The 21,218-nt window shown below is 42.2% G+C and overlaps 1 protein-coding gene across 4 annotated transcripts in view; it reads right to left on the bottom strand.

The window, feature by feature from the left end:
* Positions 1-20,989, bottom strand: part of SMAD5 (SMAD family member 5) — a 42,272-nt gene extending 21,283 nt beyond the window's left edge. For 2 of the 4 annotated variants that reach the window (XM_075900438.1, XM_075900440.1), the window contains exons 1-2: positions 9,584-9,739; positions 3,674-3,737 (exon numbers count right to left, since the gene is read on the bottom strand). The gene's annotated coding sequence lies outside the window, so the exon portion shown is untranslated. Of the gene's footprint in view, positions 1-3,673; positions 3,738-7,822; positions 8,138-9,583; positions 9,740-20,874 lie in introns of those variants that run through there. The other 2 variants (XM_006116021.4, XM_025181192.2) reach the window with 2 other exon arrangements.
* Positions 20,990-21,218: the final 229 nt, after the last annotated feature.

The following is a 21,218-nucleotide window of genomic DNA, read 5'->3' as shown; positions in this document are numbered from 1 at the left end:
TACTGTGGGGAACACGGGGCCAGTGGGGGAATTAAGCAGTAGTAGCGACGCATGGAGTCTGAGGCCAGCTGGGCAGTCCCTAGCTAACCACGGGCTCCAAGTGGCACTGCCACTTTGAAACACCTCCTCTTCCCCACCCCGCTGCCTCTTTCTGATAGAGGCAGCAGAAGGTGGGGGAGGAGTGACTAGTTGTTCACATCCCTAGTAGCCAGAATACAACATTCCCTCTCACCTACATCAACTACTCAGAAATGAACTTTAAGCTTAGATGCTTATTCAGAACAGTACATGTAAGTTTTCCAAGAGCTCATCCCAGACAACAGCAAAGACTATTCTAGTTTCCTTTTCACAAATAAAAATAAAAGCCATCATGAACAGTTTTAACAGACCAAATAAAATCCCTTGAAATCTAAAGACTCCACAGTGAAATGTCTAATTTTCACAAACATTTATCCTACTCAGCAATTCAAGTACTTGGAACATCAGATTTTTGTTTTTATATAGCTTTGGCTATCCAAATTGTGCATATTCATGTGGCAAGTAACACACGTGGCTCTTCTCTGATGGTATAAAATCATAATGCAACTTGCTAGAAGGCATAGTGTGCGCTTAGTTACTGAACACAAGCAAATATTTCTATATGCAAACTAGACTTTGGGGAAGACTTGATTTGTAGATCTAGAGTTCTTTCTAACAGTTGCAGCAAGTAAAAGGAAACAATCTGTGCGAACAAGTCCATTGTTTGAACCCCTTCTTGGTACCATATCAGGCCAGCTGAATATAAACAAAGCTGGTTATCAGTAGAAATTGCAGATTAAGTTTCATTTGTCAAGGAACTATTTTATTTATAAGTCTTTCACCTATAGAGCCAAACAACTATGAGATTAGTAGCTGAAACAAACAATTGCCGTTATCAAAAACAAACAACCCACATCTCTGATATTACACATTTTTCTTCACCTCACACTTATTTATATGTGAAAAACCCTACCTACACCTTCTATTACAACACCTCTAGCCCACTATCATAACATCCAAACTTCTAGATTAATAGGCCCTGAATAAGATTTGTGCCAAAACATATCAAAAAAGGTAACGTGATTGGTAGATCATGATACAAAATAAAGCCTTCATTTCTCCATCTAAACTGTTAAATAAAGAATGAAATGGACAAGAACGAATAATCCTCATGAGCTTCCTTCCACTTGCAACATTAAAATAGATTACACTGCAGGAGCACAAGTATTATCCTCCTCTTCCTGATGAATTCGTCTATAGGTCTAAACATGCAAGAGACAGAAACATTAGGATTCCTGCATACCATGTCCAGTCTGAAACAACGAATGCATTTGTTAGTTAAGTAGCCACCTTGAGGGACTGTTTCCTTACATAAACAGAAAGCTGCCTGCCATTTATCTACACAATTGAAAGTTTGGTTAGAATCATAGCAGTCATGTCTGAAAGGTGTGTACTATGCAAGCCATCTGCAGGTCACAGCAACTTTATTAATTCCATACATTTATTAACATTAAATGTGGCATAAATGGCTCTCTTACCTGAACAAAATACAGATCAGTACACACACACACACACACACAGACACAGACACAGACACAGACACAGACACAGACACAGACACAGACACAGACACAGACACAGACACAGACACAGACACAGACACAGACACAGACACAGACACAGAGAGGAACTTCTCTTTCTATGATGGACACCAAATAATTTGATTAACAATTTATCTGAAGCTATGAGGACCCTTTACTGTTCTTCCGCTTCACCTGATGTTTGCCCTAAGTGCAGATATTTTTCTGGTACCACTTTGCCAACTAGTGAGCTTACTCATTTCATATTCACTGCTAGTTTGCAGCCCCTGGTTACGCATCATGCTACAGGATTCATTACAAATGTTCGAGAACAAACGTTCATTGGTTGTTTCTAGGATATGATGGTTACAACAGAGTTTTCCATGTAAATTCTACCTCATATGTGAAGATCTGAATGGTTACTGAGGGCTTGTCTGCACATGCAATGCTGCAGCTGTAGTGAAGATGTTATTATGCCAACAGGAGAGCTTCTACCATCAGCATAATTAACCCACCTCCCCCAAGAGGTGGTAGTTAGGATGACAGAAAAAGCTTTCACTTCAAAATAATGCTGCCTACATAAATGTTTAGGTCTATATAACTATGTCGCTCACGGGTATGAAAAATCAGCATAACATAGTAATATAGGTCTGTAGAGTCCACTTGGCCTGAGAGAAATTACTTTCCCACACTAAACCAGTTTCATTTCAGATCATGAATGATGACCTTTCATGAGGTGGTTAAAAGGAAGTCTGCATTGCCACTACTTGTGCCACATCAAGTTTCCATTTCAGAGCTAAGAATTCAGATACTTTCACAAACAAAATAACTTTAAAATTAAAAAAAATAATTGTTGGCAACAAGGTCAAGGAAGAATGTTCTGGTTTTAAATTTCAGCCAACTGAATATCCACATAAATTTTAGTGACAATTAATTTCATATTACCATTAAACTTGCTTATGTCTATTCAAAAGGCAATTTTTATGAATATACAGATAGTAGAAATAGAACAATTATTTATTGTGGATGCTAGTGCTCATTTAAGAACAAGCTATTTAACAACAAAAGCTATGAAATGCTTCAAAAAATACTGCTTTCCAAATCAATAATTGCTTTTATTTCCATATCCCTACCTCACTTGAAACAGATTTATTATATGAAGCTTACAAAGGTAAACAAACATGTTATACGGTTTATAATCAGTATCTTTTCTGCTATATATTTGAGAGTTTGTCTGTCAGTCCATTTATTCAAGAACTCCTCCTAAACAATAAGAGCTAGGGTCACCTAGATATGAACCTTCCTCTTATCATAACTTAAAGCAAGGCAAGAGATTGATTGTGCAAGGAAAATGAGATGTGCTGGAATGGGATTGGTTCTGGTAAAACAAAGGGTGGGCTCCACAATATATCATAACCAAATGGGGCCAACAGGGTATATGGGATGCAAAGCAGAGACAATTATACTGTATAATGATCACAAGGGAGTAGCAAGGGGCCAAAGAGGAGTCCAGGACAGCTATAACCCCATTGGAGCAGCAGGGGACAGAGGTGGAGATAGAGATATCTATGATTATATATATATATATATATATATATATATATATATATATATCTCTGTCTGTCTGTCTGTCTGTCTGTCCCCCAGCCAGAGCAAATGCATCCCTCTCCGGGCTGTGCCTGCTGGAGCTACAGCAGCCATGGAGAGGCACATCTCACCAGAGCCCAAGCTACTGCGGTAAGAGCTGGGGTAGTCCTGTCTCCCCAGGGCAGCCTGCATAATGAAGCCCCTGATCCAGAGACTCGCAAGGAAAAAATTGCGTTAAGGACCCGAGTAATGCTTGGTAATTCTTATGATATTCACACCTGACACTTCACCTAAACTATGGTAGATGTCCAAGTAGCAAACCTGCAATTAACAATTATCCACGTGAGAAATTCTCTAAAACAAGGACAAAAATTGATACCTTTGTGGGCAGTTTCAGCAAACAGGTACCAAGAACTAGATGGTCATTTAAAATGAACTATATTCATCACTAAATGAGAAAATGTACACAACTGTAGCCCACACTATACCTGTTCTGTGGAAAAAAAGGGAAGACATTCTCCAGGTCCATTAAGCCAGCATTTTTCAAATGTCCTGCAACACAATAATAAATATTAATATTAATAATAATAAAGAGGCATTTAAGAAGCTGCAAAACCCTTCGAAAAGTTTAGTTGCCCATATGCAAGAGCCTGAATAGAGTACAAAAGACTACCCATGAGAAAATGAATTGGACACAAAATCAGTTTAATCTGAAAGGAGGGATTTTATAAACTTAAAAAAGGAAAGATACAGAAGATTCCAGTTAAACTGTGCTTAAGCTGTGACAAGCTTACAAAATTCCCAGAATTTAGAAGGTAGATTTACAACAGTAATGCACTAATATAACTTCTCCTCTTGCACTGAGAGTTAATGGCAGTTTGTGACATCCACTGACCCAGAATTCAGAGACACTACCTCATAAATGGTGGATCAATGGCAACTAATCTGACAAAGATTCTCTGTGCAAGGATGACAGCCCTTGGCAGGCTCAACCTTGGTAGTAGGTCAGCAGGGACACAGACTTGGCAGACCCTGCTCTACACCTTGCCAATCTACACTGGACAAGCATGTTGAAGTGCCAGCCAAACTCTTTAGTAGTGTTCCCGAAACCATGCAAAAGAGATTTCTATTCAAGCACAGTTTAAGAAAGCCAGGACTGTGAGAGATAATGTTTTAAATACTAAAATTAAATATGAAAGTAATTTAAAATCAATTATTAAAGTGAACCAAGAAATACATAAATAGTCTGTGAGATAAATACCATTATTTGCATGAGCTTGTTGCCTTATTGCTGGAGCTTTAGTTTGTTAACAATAATTTATATACAATAGAAGAGTTTCTAAAATCTTTCATAATGCTCATTACAACAGCTAACAAACCAGTATAGAATAGATTACCATTGTTAGCATTTTAAATCAGATTGCCAATCCTCCTCCAACCTCATCCCCAACAAAAGAAAAGAGTAAAGATCCCTGGAGAATATTACAATTGTCACAACAAATGTCTTGGAACAATGAAATGATTTAACTATTTTAAAAGTAAAGAATGATTACAAAATAAGGCACTTTCACTAACAACTTCCTAAACACCAAAATCTAAAGAGACAATTACAAAAAACTACTTCTTAATATTAAAGATTTCATTCTCTGTGAAAGACTGTGGAAGCAAGCCTTAAAATGTGAATAGTGCGTTTAATAAACCATTAGTATCATTCTGCATTCTGGGATTTATCATCAATGGGAAGATTATAAAGCAGGTCATCAAGAGAGTATTTAAAGTCTTGACTTCATAACAAAAATAAGGAAAACAAAAAAAATATGGACTGTAGCCTTGAGCTCCATCAGGTCTATGTATGAGTTAACTTCCTGGCCGTCATGAATTTTATCCAATACTGCAGTGTGTAATCTTTTAACATACTTCTCCAACAGTAAGTATCAGAAAGACAATTCATTCCATGTCCCACTGATGACAATATCACTCCTCAGCATTCTAAAACTGCCCCCAATAAGAGGGAAAGCATGAGTTACATTCTACTTCCCCCATTCATTTTAAATCATCTTTGTCTTGTGACTCCGTTGCTTTTACTGAAAAAGTTCTGTTTCAAAGTTTCCTTCCCTTTTAGAATATACCCTCCATATCTGGGAGTAAAATATGATGGTTTCACTTAGTTAGATATCCCATAAATAAATGCCTTGTGGCGATTAACAGTAATTTCAGGGCTTAGTCAGCAGAAGTTTGATTCAAGTGAGGTAAATCCAGAACTACTATTGTCTTCCTCTAGAGATCAAATTATGAAATCAAACAGCATACTAGATTCAACCATTTGTTTTATTTTAAATCTAAAACCTAGGTTTTAATGTTTTAAAGAATTATACAAACTACAATTTCTTTACTGAAGTTACTAGCTTTTTCCATTACCTTGCATCATCATTCTTTGCTGACTACAAAGAAGTATTGCAGCTATTGAAGAACATAGTAGCAAAATGTAGATGGAAGAAAGGGAGAAAATAAGATTGAACACAATAAAAAATGGGATTCAGAATCTGCCTGAGACAGAATTATGGTACTCATGAACAGCAATGCAACTTAACAAGTGTACACTGACTAGTCCTTAGGGTTTTTTTCTGTTTTTTCAAAGGCTGATCATTGATACTTGAATTTTCAGCTAAGTGGTTCTATTACACTGAGAATGTCAGGCTGCTTTATCTACAACTGATTTTTGCATTGCCAGTTAGTCTATGGATCTGATATCCAAGTTATTCAGTAAGTATAATCTTTAAAATTTCATAGCACCTTCCATTCAAGAATCATAATGCACTGTAAAAACGTTTGTGAATTAAGCCTTTGGAAGCAGAGGTACTATCACCACATTACAGAAGAGAAAAATTAAACACAAAGAGGATAGTTTGCTCAAGTTCACATATGAAGTCACAGAATTGGAAATAAAGGTCACTTGACTTCCAGTCTTGTGTTTTATCCACACATGCTTCCTCTTATGTCCCCTGATAAGATCCATAAGCCATGGAAACACAAGCATTGCCTTACTGGATCACAAAAGTAGTCATCTAATCCAGTGGTCCCCAACCTTTATGGGCTCCCGGGCGCCCGGGGGCGAGGCCACTCACGCGCCAGGCGCCCGGGGGCGGGGCCACGCGTCCTGGGGCACGCCAGGGCTGAGGCCGCCCGAGCCCCTTGTGCCGTGGGCCCGGTGCCGCCGCCCGAGCTGCGTGCCTGGGGCCGGCACCGGCGCCCGCATGTGCCCCGGGGCTGGGGCCGCCCGAGCGCCGCGCACCAGGCGCCGGTGAGTGTCACGCGCCTGGGGCTGGCGCCTCCAGTGCGCCGCGCGCCGGGGGGCGGGGCCAGCCCGGGTTATCGGCGGGCGCATACAAATGCCCCGGCGGGCGCCATGGTGATCACTGATCTAATCCAATACTCTGCATCATGCTGCGGTCCTTATTGCATGAAGTCACAAGATATCCCATAGTGAAGTAGCTCTCAAACTCCACCCCCCCCCTCCGGTTTTCCAAAGGAGGCATGGACTACTTTGTAAATATATTGTCCATATATACAGTATAATGAAATTCTGTTCATTTTCAGTCTTTTACGGACCTATTATACTAGAGGTCCCCAAACTGTGGGGCATGGAGAAATGTTTGGTGGGGGGACAGGTGACTGAAGGGGGGAACCCTCAGACAGTGGCCACACTCCCAGTCTTGGCACTCTTACCCCTGTCCATATCTCTACCACATGTGACCCACAGTCCTGCTTCCAGACTGGAGGCCAAGTGATTGCAGAAAGAGGTAACAGGTGTGGTGCACAAACTTGAAAAATGTGAAGACCATCACCTTAAACATAGTCCATGAAAACACCACAATGAAAACCACTGCTGTAGCGGACAATTAAGGAAGAACCATGGTCCCACAAATGTCCCATTCAGTGGCTAATGTATGCCATGCTTTGTGCATGAGAGTTTATAATACGGATGTGAAGGACATGATAGTCGACTAGTCACTTCGCCCTCCCCCTTGCTGCCTCTCTCAGGAAGAGGAGGGGGTACTTGAAAACAGCAGCTCTGCCTGAAGCCTGGGGTCCCAACTAGGTATTCCCAGGCTACACATGGCGTTTCAAAGTGGCAGCATCACATGTGGCAGGATCAGCTGGGGGACTCCAGGGTTCCATGCGGCGCTGACACTTTGAAACACCATGTGCAGCCTGACGTCAGGTTCCTTGAGGAGTTTCAAAGCAGCAGCACCGCATGGAGCCCAGGGTCAGCGGGGGAGTCCCCAGCTAACCCCGGGCTCTGTGGCACTTTTGCCTTCAAAGGCGGAGGTGCCCTATCAACTAATCGAATAGTCATGCAAAACGCATTGACTACGCATTTAGTCAATTAGTCGATATTTAACACCCTTAGTTTATAAAGCCCTGTTTACATTGTAGACCATAATACTACAACTTATTTTCTCATCTTTTTAAAAAGTTGTTCAACCTTAAGCTTCAACAATAAGGAAAGGAGTTTCACAGCTATGTACATGTAACACAATACCTTTTATCAGAGTTAAGTGAGCTGATCTGCAATTTCACTAAACATCCCATTGCCTTACAGCATCAACAGGTACAACTGATCATACTTTACTCACCTCCTGTCCCATCTTAAGTCTTTTCCCTAAACAAAACAGTCCCAACTCTTTCCATTTTCCTCATACTGAAGTGTCTGTCATCTTTCTTATTTGTCCCTGAACTCCTCTGCTTTCTGCTCAGACACCTAAGTTTGTTAAGTTATTCTGCAGCCACTGAATCATTGTTAAGCCTTGACAAATCCTGCAGAGCAGGGACACTTCCTCCCTACACACATTACTAGGGGGAAAAAAAATACTGGACTTTCACTTAAACTCTCCACGAGGAATCAACAACTTCCCCCAGCTTCATCAGCTTCCAGCTATCCCTGGGCAGTCCACAGGCCCCACCTCCTCCCAACCATCTTCAGCACAACCTAGGCAGAGTCAATCTTCACCTATCTCCAACCCAACCCTCCTCAGCACCCCAAACTTCCAAAGCAGTTCCTCCCCCACAACCCAACCCTTCGCAGCCCCCCACAGCTCTCCAACCCTCCTCAGCTCTCCTCCCCCGCCGCAACCCAACCCTCCTCAGCCCCCCACAGCTCCCCAACCCTCCTCAGCTCTCCTCCCCGCCGCAACCCAACCCTCCTCAGCTCTCCCCCCCCACCGCAACCCAACCCTCCTCAGCCCCCCAACCCTCCTCAGCTCTCCTCCTTCCCGCCGCAACCCAACCCTTTTCAGCACCCCACAGCTCCCCGACCCTCCTCAGCTCTCCCCCCCACCACAACCTAACCCTCCTCACCCAGTTCCCCTCCGCAACCCAACCCTCCTCAGCCCCCTAACACAGCTCTCCCCCCCCCCCCAGCACACCAACCCTCAGACCGCCCCTCCCCCCAGGTCTCCCTCCCAACCCTCCTCAGAACAACCCCAGGTAGAGTCAATCCTCATCTACCTCCAACCCAACCCTCCTCAGCGCTGCCAACCTCTAAAGCAGTTCCTTCCCCCGCAACCCAACCCTCCTCAGTCTCTCCCCCCCCGCAGCTGCCCCCCACAACCCAACCCTCCTCAGCCCCGCCACCCAACCCTCCCCTCCTCAGCCCCCCTGCCACTCAGCCCCCCTGCAACCCAACCCTCCTCAGCCCCCCACCGCCACCCAGCCCCCCCGCAACCCAACCCTCCTCAGCCCCCCCGCTGCCACCCAGCCCCCTCGCAACCCAACCCTCCTCAGCCCCCCCGCCACCCAACCCTCCTCAGCCCCCCCCGCCACCCAACCCTCCCCTCCTCAGCCCCCCTGCCACTCAGCCCCCTGCAACTCAACCCTCCTCAGCCCCCCACCGCCACCCAGCCACCCCCGCAACCCAACCCTCCTCGGCTCCCCCCCCGCCACCCAGCCCCCCCCGCAACCCAACCCTCCTCGGCTCCCCCCCCGCCACCCAGCCCCCCCCGCCACCCAACCCTCCTCGGCTCCCCCCCCGCCACCCAGCCCCCCCCGCAACGCAACCCTCCTCAGCCCCCCCCCCGCCACCCAGCCCCCCCCGCAACTCAACCCTCCTCAGCCCCCCCCCGCCACCCAGCCCCCCCCGCCACCCAGCCCTCCTCAGCCCCCCCCCCGCCACCCAGCCCTCCTCAGCCCCCCCCCGCCACCCAGCCCTCCTCAGCCCCGCTCCGCAAAGCAACCCTCAGAACCCTCCCTCCCAGCTCGGCCAAGAAACCAAACTCGCCGTCTCCCCGGGACGGGACAGGCGAGCTCCGCCCACCCCCGGGAGTTCTCCGAGAGCCCCCCGCGGGCCCGGGCACGCTGCCGAGCCCCGCCCCCGGCGAAGGGCTGCTGCCCGCGCTTACCGGACGCGCGGCGAGCGGCCGTGGAGCGCAAGGCCCCCGCCTCGCTCTCAACCAAACTTTACTCGGGCCCCGCTAACGCGGGACACACGGCGCCTCTGCTGGGGCAGCGCCGGGCGCAGAGCCCCGGATGTGAACCGCGGGGCGGGGCAGGCGAGCGCGCGCAGGCGGCTGCAGGGAGGGCTCGGAGCCAATCCCAGCGAGAGGGGGCGGGGCTGCGAGAGGCGGGGGCGTGAGGAGGGGCTCTGGTCAGGGCGAAGCCAGGGTGGGCGCGTGGCCCGCTGGAGGGGATTAGCTGGGAGGGGGAGGGGCAGTGGCAGGGGGTGGGGAGATTTGCTGGGAGTCTGGAAGCGGCATTGGAGCAGGAGGGGCTGTGGGAAAAGAGGAGAGTTGGGGGAGTGTTGAAAAGGAGCTAGGGCCAGGTGAAGTAAGGGTGAAAAGCAGTGAAGGTGACAGGAGAACTGAAGGGGGATGGGGAAGGGCAAAAATCTTTAGAGCAGGGTGTGTATTTTCCATCCAAAAAAAATTAATTTTTTTTTGGGTAGAACACTGCATTTTTGACAAAACATGAAAAAGGAACATTTTAAATGTCAAGGTACTGCCCTGGTGCGCATGGAGGATGTAGTTTAGCTACCTCATTCCTCCTCCTCCCCTCATCGAAAAGTGCTTCCATGGGCTGTTTTTACCACCAGCAAACTGAGTATTGTAAAACCAGTGGATGGGGGACTTCTCTTTAATTTCTGAATGCTCTACCCCAATCAAGAGGTGGACAATCTGTGGACTGTGGGCCGCACCTGGTTCATCAGGGTAAACTAGTGGCAGGCTGCCATGCAGGCTTGTTATCTTATGTTCATAAGTGTGGCTGCCCGCAGCTCCATTGGCTGCGGTTCATCATTCCTGGCCAATGGGAGCTGTGGGAAGTAGCGCAGGCCACAGGGACTTGCTGGCCACTAGTTCCACACAGCTCTCATTGGCTGTGAACAACAAACTGCCATCAGTTGGAGCAGTGGGCAGCAGTACCTGCAGATGCAACATAAACATCTGGTGGCCTTACAGTAGCTTACCCTGATGAACCATGTGCAGCCCATGGGCCGCAGGTTGCTCATCACTGCTCTAATCTAATAAGGAGCTTCTAAGAAATGTTTGGTAGCATTCTAAAAAAGAATGTTGCCAAGGAACAATCCTATCAAAATCTTGCATTATGTTGTTGTTGTACCATAAAACAACTGGGCTATATCTACATTGCGCATTCTTGCGCAAGAAGATATTCAAATGAGCCACCATTTTTGCGCAAGGGGATTTTACAGGACACTATCCCACAGGGCTATGTCTACATTGCTCATTCTTGCACAAGAAGATATGCAAATCTAATGAGCCGCCATTTATGCACAAGGGGCTTTTGCGCAAGAAGGAGCAGTTTACACTGCTCCTTCTTGCGCAAAAAACCTCTCTTGCGCAAGAGCCGTTCTGCCGCTTATTTTCAGTGGGATAGTGTCCTGTAAAATTAAATTGTGTCCCATACTTTTCTCACAGATATTTCCTTGAAATGTAAATGGACAGATCCCTTTCTTGAAGTACTATAGCAATTCAACAGCTGCTAGAATATTACAGGAAAACAAAAGAAGATAGTCATAGAACAGAACAACATATTCATTGGAAAATAGAGAAACAGAAAAATATAATGGGGATTATAGTATATATTGGTAAACAAAAGACCCACATATTTGTGTAAATAAGAAATTGAACTAAATGATAAACCCAGCCAAACTCAATTGTGTCATTCTACTGCATTTGCAGTGTGCCAAACTTATACTTCAGATTCAAACACCTGAGCTCTTAAAAAAATTGGAACCAGATCCAAACTCTGTGGCTCAGGCTTATGTATAGTGCAAATAAAAATCTTCAGCAGAATGATTTCCCTTAGCTTGTTGTGACTAGACAGACACAGGCTATGTCTATATTGCAATTAAACACCCACGTCTAGCTTATGTTAGCTGACTTGGGCTTGTGGAGCTTGGCCTTTGGGGCTGTAAAATTGCAATGTTGATGTTTGGTCTCTGGCTGGAGCAGAGATTCTGGGTCTCTCTCCATTGTAGGATCCTTATACCTGTACAATACAATTTTACAGCTCTGCAGCACAAGGAGCCCAAGTCAGCAGACACAGGCCAATCTGGGGTGTTCAATTGCTGTGTAGTCACACCCACAAAGGTCAAGTACAGGCTGTCCTCGCTGTAAGTCCAAGATACATTCCAAAAAACTTGGACTTATAGTGAAATAACTTAAAGTGAGGAATCTTTTTCCCATGGCTGACTTCCATTTATGCAAATTGGGGAGAGTGTTTCTTACGACTTATAGCGGAGAATGGGAGAACTTATAACGCATCAGTTTCTACAAACGTCAACAACTTTAATGTGGAACGGATGTATATCGGGGCAACTTATAGTGGGGCCACCCTGTAATTCCCTAGGTATGTTTCTATTGCAATGTAGTAAGTGTGGAGAAAAACTTCCTTGATAAAACATCTCTTCAGCAATGACAGGGTTGAAGAAATAATATTCTAATATTTATTTTGCAGAAATTAAACTATAGTTACAAAATTCTTACTATAGAAGTAGCTTATCAATCTATTGTTAGAAGTATGAATTAAATAATAAAATAGCTATTCCCATAAGTGCTGGAACTACTGGTGTGGGAGGTAATGCAGTACCCCGGCTTGAAGTGGTTTCCATTATATACAGGGTTTGCAGTTTGGTTCAATGGCTCTCACTATCAAAATTGTTCCAGCACCATATTCTGTGAAAATAAAATAACTTTGAACAGACAGAGCTGCATCACCTTCTTTGTAGCCATTAGGATAACAATTGTTCTGGCTTGGCCAACCAGTCTGAAAATGGAACAACAGCAAAAAAGCTGGGCCTTTTCCAACCCTTTTGTTGAGCTTAATTAATGAAGTGAACAACAAATAAGCAGCAGGCATTTTAGGTGTTGTTCATGTGCCAGCCATATCTCCATGAAACAAAATGTACTCATATGGAAGAGTTACTGAATACGGTCTTACACAGCCTGATGAAATATATAATAGAAATACTATGTGTTTCTTAAAACAAAAATGCCAGAGCCCTGTTGCTGATGGACAGGGTTAAATCACTCTAAATTGGGGGGTTGAGAGGGAGAGAAAATATATGAGCTATGCAATTCTTAATTTAAACCTACAGAGGTGGTTGAGTTGGGTATTCTACTTGAACCACATAACATCTGTGAAGTATATTTTGAAGTATAACCTCAATATTTTGGAGCAAGCCAATGAGAAATATAGTCCAGAAAGAGAAAGGAAAGTCTCTCTCCTTGTTTTGCAGTAGAGGCAGAGAATTATTCAATGAGAAAAAATGTTAACAAAATTCAAGTGTCCAAAGACTGAGGCTATGTCTAGACTCCTGTTTTCTATCAGAAAAAAAGGTACTCAAATTGAGCTCCGCAATTTGCGTACCTTTTTCCGATAGTTTTGTCGGAAGAGGCTTTTCTGAAATTTGGCCCATCTACACTGGGCCAAATTTCAGAAAAACCTTCTCTTTTGGAAGAGCCCTTCCGAGGCACAAGGAAGACAGGGCTTCCAAAAGAGTGTGTCTACTCTTCTGCAAAAAATGTCGGAAGAGCAGACACGTTCCCTGGACACGTAGTTTAGACATAGTCTGAGTGCAAAGTGAACTATCTCCTTCCAGTCAATGGAGGAAGAAATGACATTTTATATACATTAATTCAAGTTTTTTACATTGTTAAGGCCCTTACAAAAGCACTGTTAAAAAAACAGTAGACCACCTCAGTCATAATATAAATCCAGATTGGCTGACCTCTGATCTAGTATTCATAAGTTTTCCTTCCTTCCTATGCCTCAGAACTTCCATCATAAATAATATAAGTTAATATCAAACATGCAACAAGTGGACTCAAGTCACCCTGAATGTACTGTTAACAGAAACCATCTGACTGCCCCAAAAAGTTGATCTACTATTTTTTCATACTGGCCAAACTTTTAGAAATTCAGGCATGCAATTGTAGTTATTTGCATAGATATCTCTAGTTGAACATCTAGGCATACAAACATTTAATTGGTAATTGAGAGTTCAGATTCTGCAGAAGCAATAGCAAATGCACATTTATAAAAATCTGGTTCTTGTGCTCCCTAAACTCAGGAAATTGTTTTCTGATGATCCCAGTTCCATTTGCTAATAGAGTCCTGCAATCTTAGTAAAGAGGACTAATCACTGTGATAGCTGTCTCTTAAAACCATCCCTGTCAGAGTTTATAGTCTCTGCCCCTTCACATGAAGTCTAACTCAGGGACTGACTTTTTTGTTCTGTCTTTGTACAAATGGGATTCTGGTCCATGACTAAGGCTACTAGGTGCTACAGTAATAACAATTATTAATTATTATTAATACAATGCCATAGGGTCTGATCCAAAGCCCATTGAAATCAATGGAAAGATCAGGCCTAGAATTATTATACATAACGTACATTTCAAGTCATATTATTTTGATCTTCTCTTCCTAATTTTGATCTGAACCTTTCATTTTGTTTGTTTGGGCACTAAGCAGTTTGATAACTAAATATGATGTTTGTATCACAAGGAAACTGTCTCCAAAAAGGTTACTAATTACAAAAACTTTGCCTTCTTGTGACTCCTAATATGACTTCACTGATTAAATTGAACTTTTAAACTGCTGGTTGTGGGAAACAGTTTAAAAAAAGTCAACATGTTTCCACTACACATTTTCTAAACCATTTTACAACCGTGTTAAGTAACTGGTTGATCCTTGCAAGGCCAGGATGGGGTATTCTTCAAACTAGCTTAGAAGCAGAAGGGAGTGGGAAGAATAGGATAGCATAGGGATGACTGGAATTTCTCATGGAGACTCATCCTCAAATAGGTGAGTTTCCCTTTCCAGTTGAGTCCTACAGGCTTCTTGGCCCTACACTACTAAATATAGCAATGGCTTACAAGAAAACCCCAAATCATCACTGATAAAATTGGTAGATGACACAAAAATTGGGAGAGTAATGATATAAGGGATAAGGGATCTTTCAGAAAAGGCTTTATTTTCCGCAAGATCAGCGTCTAGACTGGCGCATTTTTCCGGCAAAGCTCCGTGCCGAAAAAAAGCGGCAGCCATTTTTATGCTAATGAAGCGGGGGAGATTTAAATTCCCACTTCATTAGCAATTGTGATACGTCTAATTTACATCCCTTTTACGAAAAAGGGATGTAGTCTAGACATAGCCTAAGGGTTCTAATTTGGCTAAGTATAAATATTTACATCTAGGAACAAGAATGTAAGTCATGCTTAGAGGATGAAGGACTCTGTCCTGGTAAGCAGTGGCACTGAAAAAGATTTGTGAGGATCACATTATACATAATTAGCTGAATGTGAGATCCCAATGTGACACAGTAACCAAAAGAGTTAATGCAATCCTAGGCTGCCTAAATGGGAATCTCAAGTAGAGTGGTTATTTTACTTCCATTTTTGGCACTCGTGTGACTATGATCCACAGTTCAAGGAGGATGTTGATAAATTGGAGAGGGTTCAGAGAAGAGCTACAAGAATGACTAAAGGAATAGAAAACATGCCTTGAAATAAAACAAAAGGGAAAAAATTATGTAGCACTTTAAAGACTAACAAGATAATTTATTAGGTGATGAGCTTTAATGGGACAGACCCACTTCAGATTTTCTTTTCCTTTTGATTTACCAAGATCAGACTAACATGGCTACCTCTCTATTACGTTTCATACCTTGTAGTGACAGACTCAAGGATCTCAATCATCTGTTTTGCTTAACTAAGAAAGGTTAAGGGATGATTTGATTACAGGCTACAGATGTCTACACTGGGGACAAATATTTAATAAAAGACTCTTAAACCTAGCAACAACAAAAAAAAGGTCCAATATGAACCAATGGCTGGATGTTGAAGCTAATCAAATCATACTGGAAATAAAGCATACATTTTGGCAGTGAGGTAGTTAACCATTGGAACAATTTACCAAGCATCATAGTAGATTCTCCATCACTGATATAATTTTTAAGTCAAGACTAGATGTTTTTCTTAAAAAATGCTCTAGGAATTGCTTTGGCGGAGTTCTCTGGCTTGCCTTACACGGGAGGTCAGACTCAATTATCACAATGCATCCTTCAGGCCATGAAGTCTATAAGCATACGCCCTCTCATTGCTGCTTGTTTGGAGAAGAGGGGAGAAAGAGGGATTAAGAGAAAAAAAAAGGAGTGAGGGGAGAGGAATTTGAAATAATCCATCTCTGTTTTGGCTGAGGGGAATAGTATACCCGGAATAGAAGGGCAAACATATCACTTAAATCCGGAAGTGTTATGGTGAGGAGCAACTGTCACTTATGAGTTGTCTGTGCAGAGGAGTAGCATCAACTTTTGAGGAGAGCCTAAGGAGTAGGGAGGGAGTTGCTGTTCTTTTGTTGTTGTTGTTGTTGTTGTTGTCCTTTTCATCTTTTCAGGTAACTCTACAATTCATTGTATGATGAAAACAAGCACAATGCACAATGAGGAGCTACTGCCCAGCAAGAAAGTAAATACAGAGGGTTGGTACGTCTTAGGCTTTCCTTTCTTCCCACATGTTTTACAAGAGTTTTCAAAATATGGAGTAAAATGTTTAACCGCCCATCTGTGGTGGATTATGGGCTACTAAGGGCAATGAGTCCGATTATGTCCCATGAGTTCTATAGTAGCATAGTGTGGATCAAGTGAGCCGACAGATTCATTGGTTGCCTGGACAAAGGAGGGAGACCCAGTTCTGTGCTCCCAGAAGGGGTGGGGTCTCAGGTAGAAAAGTGGGGCCAGGGCAGCTGGCCTTCTGTGCTACCCAGACCACGCTGCCCCACCCCAGCACTGACTGGAGCCCATTCCCTTAGGCTCTGAGTGCTACATGGGGCTCTGGTGGTGATTGAAAGGGCCCAGAACCCAACCACTGCTGCAGTAGCAGCAGCAGGTGCCAGGAGCCCCAGGCCCCTTTGAATCACTGGGCCCCTGGGCAGATGTTCCTCCCCCCACATCAGCAGGCGTGGTATGGACATTCTGGGAGAACAGAACCACAAAATGTAACAAAATCCATTTAAAGTTAGTTGGAGCAATAGGTACAGTACTGTTATTTCCCTATGACCTATCCCAATGTGAAGAAAAATCCTGGCATTAATAGACAACATTTCCACATTATCGTTGCTATTATTGCCCACTTTCTGGCTATTTAATGATGAATGACAAATGCCCACTGAGCAGTAAGGGGGAGGAGGAGCAACAGCATGTTCTTGTGTGCTGGTACTATTGATGTGTGAAACTAGGTATTAAATGAGGTTGCAGTGCAGTGGAGGAGAAACTAATGTTATATCTATGAATATCATCAAAGCCACAAACATTTTGTTATTAGTTGACTGAAAAAATGACTTGGACCAAGCATGCCGAAGTATTAATGAAGATGTTACAAGTAAGGGACATTATGGCAAGATTAATATGACTATCCTTAATTGCACACCAATGGTCTTCTCTGTAATGAAAAGCACACAGAAGATGTTCATGAGCTATTTATGAGATATCCATGCAGATATATCTGAAAGGCGGTGAAAGTGCAATACTCAGCAGATAAAGTTGGAAAATTAAATTGTGTGTTTTAAGCACAAAAATACTAATCAAAGCCATGGGAAGTGAAGCATAGAGCAGACCAAGGACAGAGTAGGTCGCAGAAGAAGCTACTAACAAGCAGGACCTTTGTTTGAATACTGTTTACAATTTCTGTATTATCACATGATCCAGTTCCTGTTAAAGAAAGATTCTTGCTGCAGCAAAACACTGTTAATTGGATGTGGCCTTAAAGAGAAGAAAACTTCCTGGAAGAGCAGACAAAATGTTCCATTTACTTAACTCAGAATAAAAGAGAGAGGAATTTAGAAGTGGTTGATTCCTCTGTATATCCATCCAATGTTGTTCACTGCATAGCTCATCCTTCATTCTACACCCCTCTTAGCTTTCATTGAGAGAACCACTGTATATTCTCACTTTTATTAACTCTAAATCAACAGTTCTCAACCTTTTCTATACCGTGTTCTCACATGTTCTATACCATATTTCTAGAATTTTAAGACCTTTGTGGCCATAGGGACTAGAAGGATGGTTACACTTACAACTCTACCTGAGCTGTTTGTGTCCACCAGGTTGCAAAGCTATGCTCTAAATCACTGAGAAGAGAAAGGAAGGATCATGAAATGGAAGTTATAGAAAGCTGTAATACACAAGGGAAATTAATTCCACATCATTATAAACTTCCTATCCAATTATTCTACTCAGGTAAGCTCATTGTTCCTTTCCCCCCTTTTATTTAAGGTTTAAGCCCTGTTGCAGATTTTTAAGCCATTGGGAGCAAGACAACAATCGTCACGTGTCTGGTGTTTTTTGTATTTTGTGCAAATTCACTAATATACCAATGTTGGCAACTGGTCATTGGATGTTGCATTACCAACTTCCCTTGAAAGCAGCAACTTGCATACCTTATGGCTCCTCTACATGCATACTCTATTGTGTGTCAGGCACAGAACCCTGTGGGTATAACTTCCAAGGTTATAGACTACAGGGAGGATATAAAGCCTCTTCTCAACTTACAACCCGGTTACGAACCAAGCAATTGGTCATAACTTGGTTTGTTCGTAAGTCGGACCCCATAGAGTTACACGCGACCGTGCTGTTCTTAAGCATGGGTCGTGTTCGTAATTCGGGGTCCGTCATTTACGACAGCTTGGGTCGTAACTGCGAACGGTCGTAATTCGACTGTTCACAACTCGGGGACTGGCTGTAGTCTCTTCTGAAAGGTTGTCACTCCGAAATGTCAATATGCTTTCCCGAGTATGCTCAGTTTTGAAAGTTTCTGACATCTGTGTGGGACACATTCCATATATGGGATGGTGGGGAGGTCTAACATGCCACATTATAGTTATTACAGAAATTTGTTGGAAAAACTCTGAGTTGGATGTCCACTTTTCCACTTTCAGCACTGAGAGTTATCCTTGTAGCTGTGCAGCCAAAGCCACAGGAAAACTATTTTGAGCCCTAAATAGTGGAAACATTGGAAATACACACACAGCTGACACAATAGGCCAAATTCTCTGGGTTACATCCACTCTTCTGGAGATTCTTGGATATCACAGAGCAGATTTACAGAGAAAAAGAAGTTTTCCTAATGCGTGAAACCAACTTATTTCATTCTTTAAAACCAAGGTATACTTCTCACAAAAATATACAGTTTGTAGCTATATTTATGGTTCTTTCTCATGTCTGTTACAATAAAGTTAATGTATCCACATATATGCATACAAGATGCTTACTGCTAAACTCTCATTCCATTTATTTATTAGATTTTTTGGGCTCTCAGGGATTGCAACTGGCAAAACTATCTACGGTTTATGGTAGGTTCTTATGATTAAACAAAGAATCTGGAGCAAGTAGAAAGCACATTGATATATCTTTATCTTAAGAGCAAATGAGTAATGTTAAAGATAAACAATACTAAAAAGAACCAAATCAGTCTTCCATACATATACATGCATACACAATTCTTTTTAGTTATCAACCCAAATGATTCAGCAAGACAAAATATTCCAATTACATTACTATCCCATGCTGTTCATCAGGACAGTGGCATAATGTCAATCCCAGGAATCAAAAATAGTCTACATATGAGCCTACCTAGACCTAAGTCTCCTCTCATGTGGATTTAAACAATGTAGAGTATCTTCTCTGATGTCCCTAGAGTTACACAGGTGCAAAACCTGGGTAAGGATCAAGAATTAGGCCCCACTCCTTTGAGTTTAAACGTATCTTTGCACAAAGTAACACAACTGTATTTTTTCTAACTCTTCAGCAAAGATTGTGTTTTTCTTTAATACTTTTTTCTTCCATATCAAAATCTGCAAATTTAAGTACACTACTGTCTATCTTGGGAAATAAATCTGCTGAAAAGAGCAAAAATGTTATCAGCCTTTTCTGTTTATACAAATACAAGCAAATGCTTTTAGAACAAATAAAATATGATGTTTCTATTAGGAAGCAAATTTTGTGTAATAGTGAAAGTAAAAGTGAAGCATAACTTTTGCAACTTTTAGGTACAAATTTTACAAATTACTTTCATTTGCACTGAAGCTATTTTCAGCAGCAAAAAATAGCTTTTTATGTAGCCCAATACAGAAGTGGGGCATTTACTGAGATGAAAATTAGATGCTGCCTGATAAACAGCCATAAATGGGACTTCTTATAATTTCCGGTGATTCCGTTTCCCCCACTTTTGAAACAGCTCTATCAAATAAGTATTTAAAAAGACATTCAGCATGAAAAAAAATTTTTAAATTGAAATCACTTTTTTCAATTCTGAAAGAAATTGGATGAAAATATTTTTCTCTCTCTTTACAAATACTGATGTTTAAACTCCTATGCATTTGGCATTGCAGAAGGAAAGCTAAAAAGTTCATAAACTTTTTTGTTCCAGATTCTTAGATGGGCCCCATGTAAGGCCATGTCACCAAAATAGTTCACAACCCTAATTACAGTGCACACATCTTCAACGAAATGATATTTTGGGTTCTTGAGGCACTTTTAGATCATATTTAGAATACACAAATTACTTCATTTGTTGTAAGCAGGCATTATTCCAAAATATATTTTCTATATTAATTGCTTCTCAATGTAGTCACTACAGAATGGTGTGTTTGGATGGGCTAAAGATGTTGAAGGATAAATTATACAATTTGCTTAGGGAATCGATCTACTAAAATCATTAAAACAAAATCTTTTTTAGTCAATAATCACTTTGTATCTGTTTTTGAAAGCTACATTTCAGCAGGGGACTCCTGCTTCTTTATATTTAGATTCTACATTATTCCAAACCAATCTGGATATGAGGAATTTTTATATGAGTACAGTATTATTATTCAATAAATCTTTTATCGCTTCATTTTTTAACTGGAATCCCAGAAGCTAATAATAATGACCTTGCTAACATATGCTAACTGTGGGATTCCACTTTCACAGACACATATTTAGACCTCAGCTGCATTGTTGAGATATCTAAAAAGAATACAAATCACAGTTTAAACAGTAAAATCTGTAAACTTTTAGAAACTTACGCCATGTCAAAAGATCTCCTTCCCCTTTCCCCAAAATACATTTCACTAACAAATTAAGGAATTAAAGTATTGTTGTAGAAAAAATAACCAAATGTACAAAAATCAGTTTTACCTTGGAGAATGTTATTGCCGTTCCATTTTCTCTGCACTTACTTTTTCTCTCTGTTCCTTTCCAAGTGATTTCTATTTCTCTCTCTTCTCTCTTACTGGCGACAGAGAGGCTAGGGGTGGAGCCCCAACTGAAGTATCCCCTGCCTGCTGGGAGAACTGTGGTATCAAATAACACATACTACACAGCAAAAGAGCAGAGGCAGTCAAGCTGGGAAATCTGTATATATGTGGATATGAGAAAGAGAGCTCAATTTTCCACTTTAGAATCTTTATGGGAAAGTTATTCCTCAATTTTATTTTTGTGGCCTTCTATCATCTGGAAATAATGCCTTAAATTCCAGTACA

This window comes from Pelodiscus sinensis, chromosome 17 (assembly GCF_049634645.1).
Source record: "Pelodiscus sinensis isolate JC-2024 chromosome 17, ASM4963464v1, whole genome shotgun sequence".
NCBI classification, from domain to species: Eukaryota; Metazoa; Chordata; order Testudines; family Trionychidae; genus Pelodiscus; species Pelodiscus sinensis.
The sequence above is the reverse complement of the archived record's forward strand: the minus strand, read 5'-3'. Positions and strand labels throughout refer to the sequence as shown.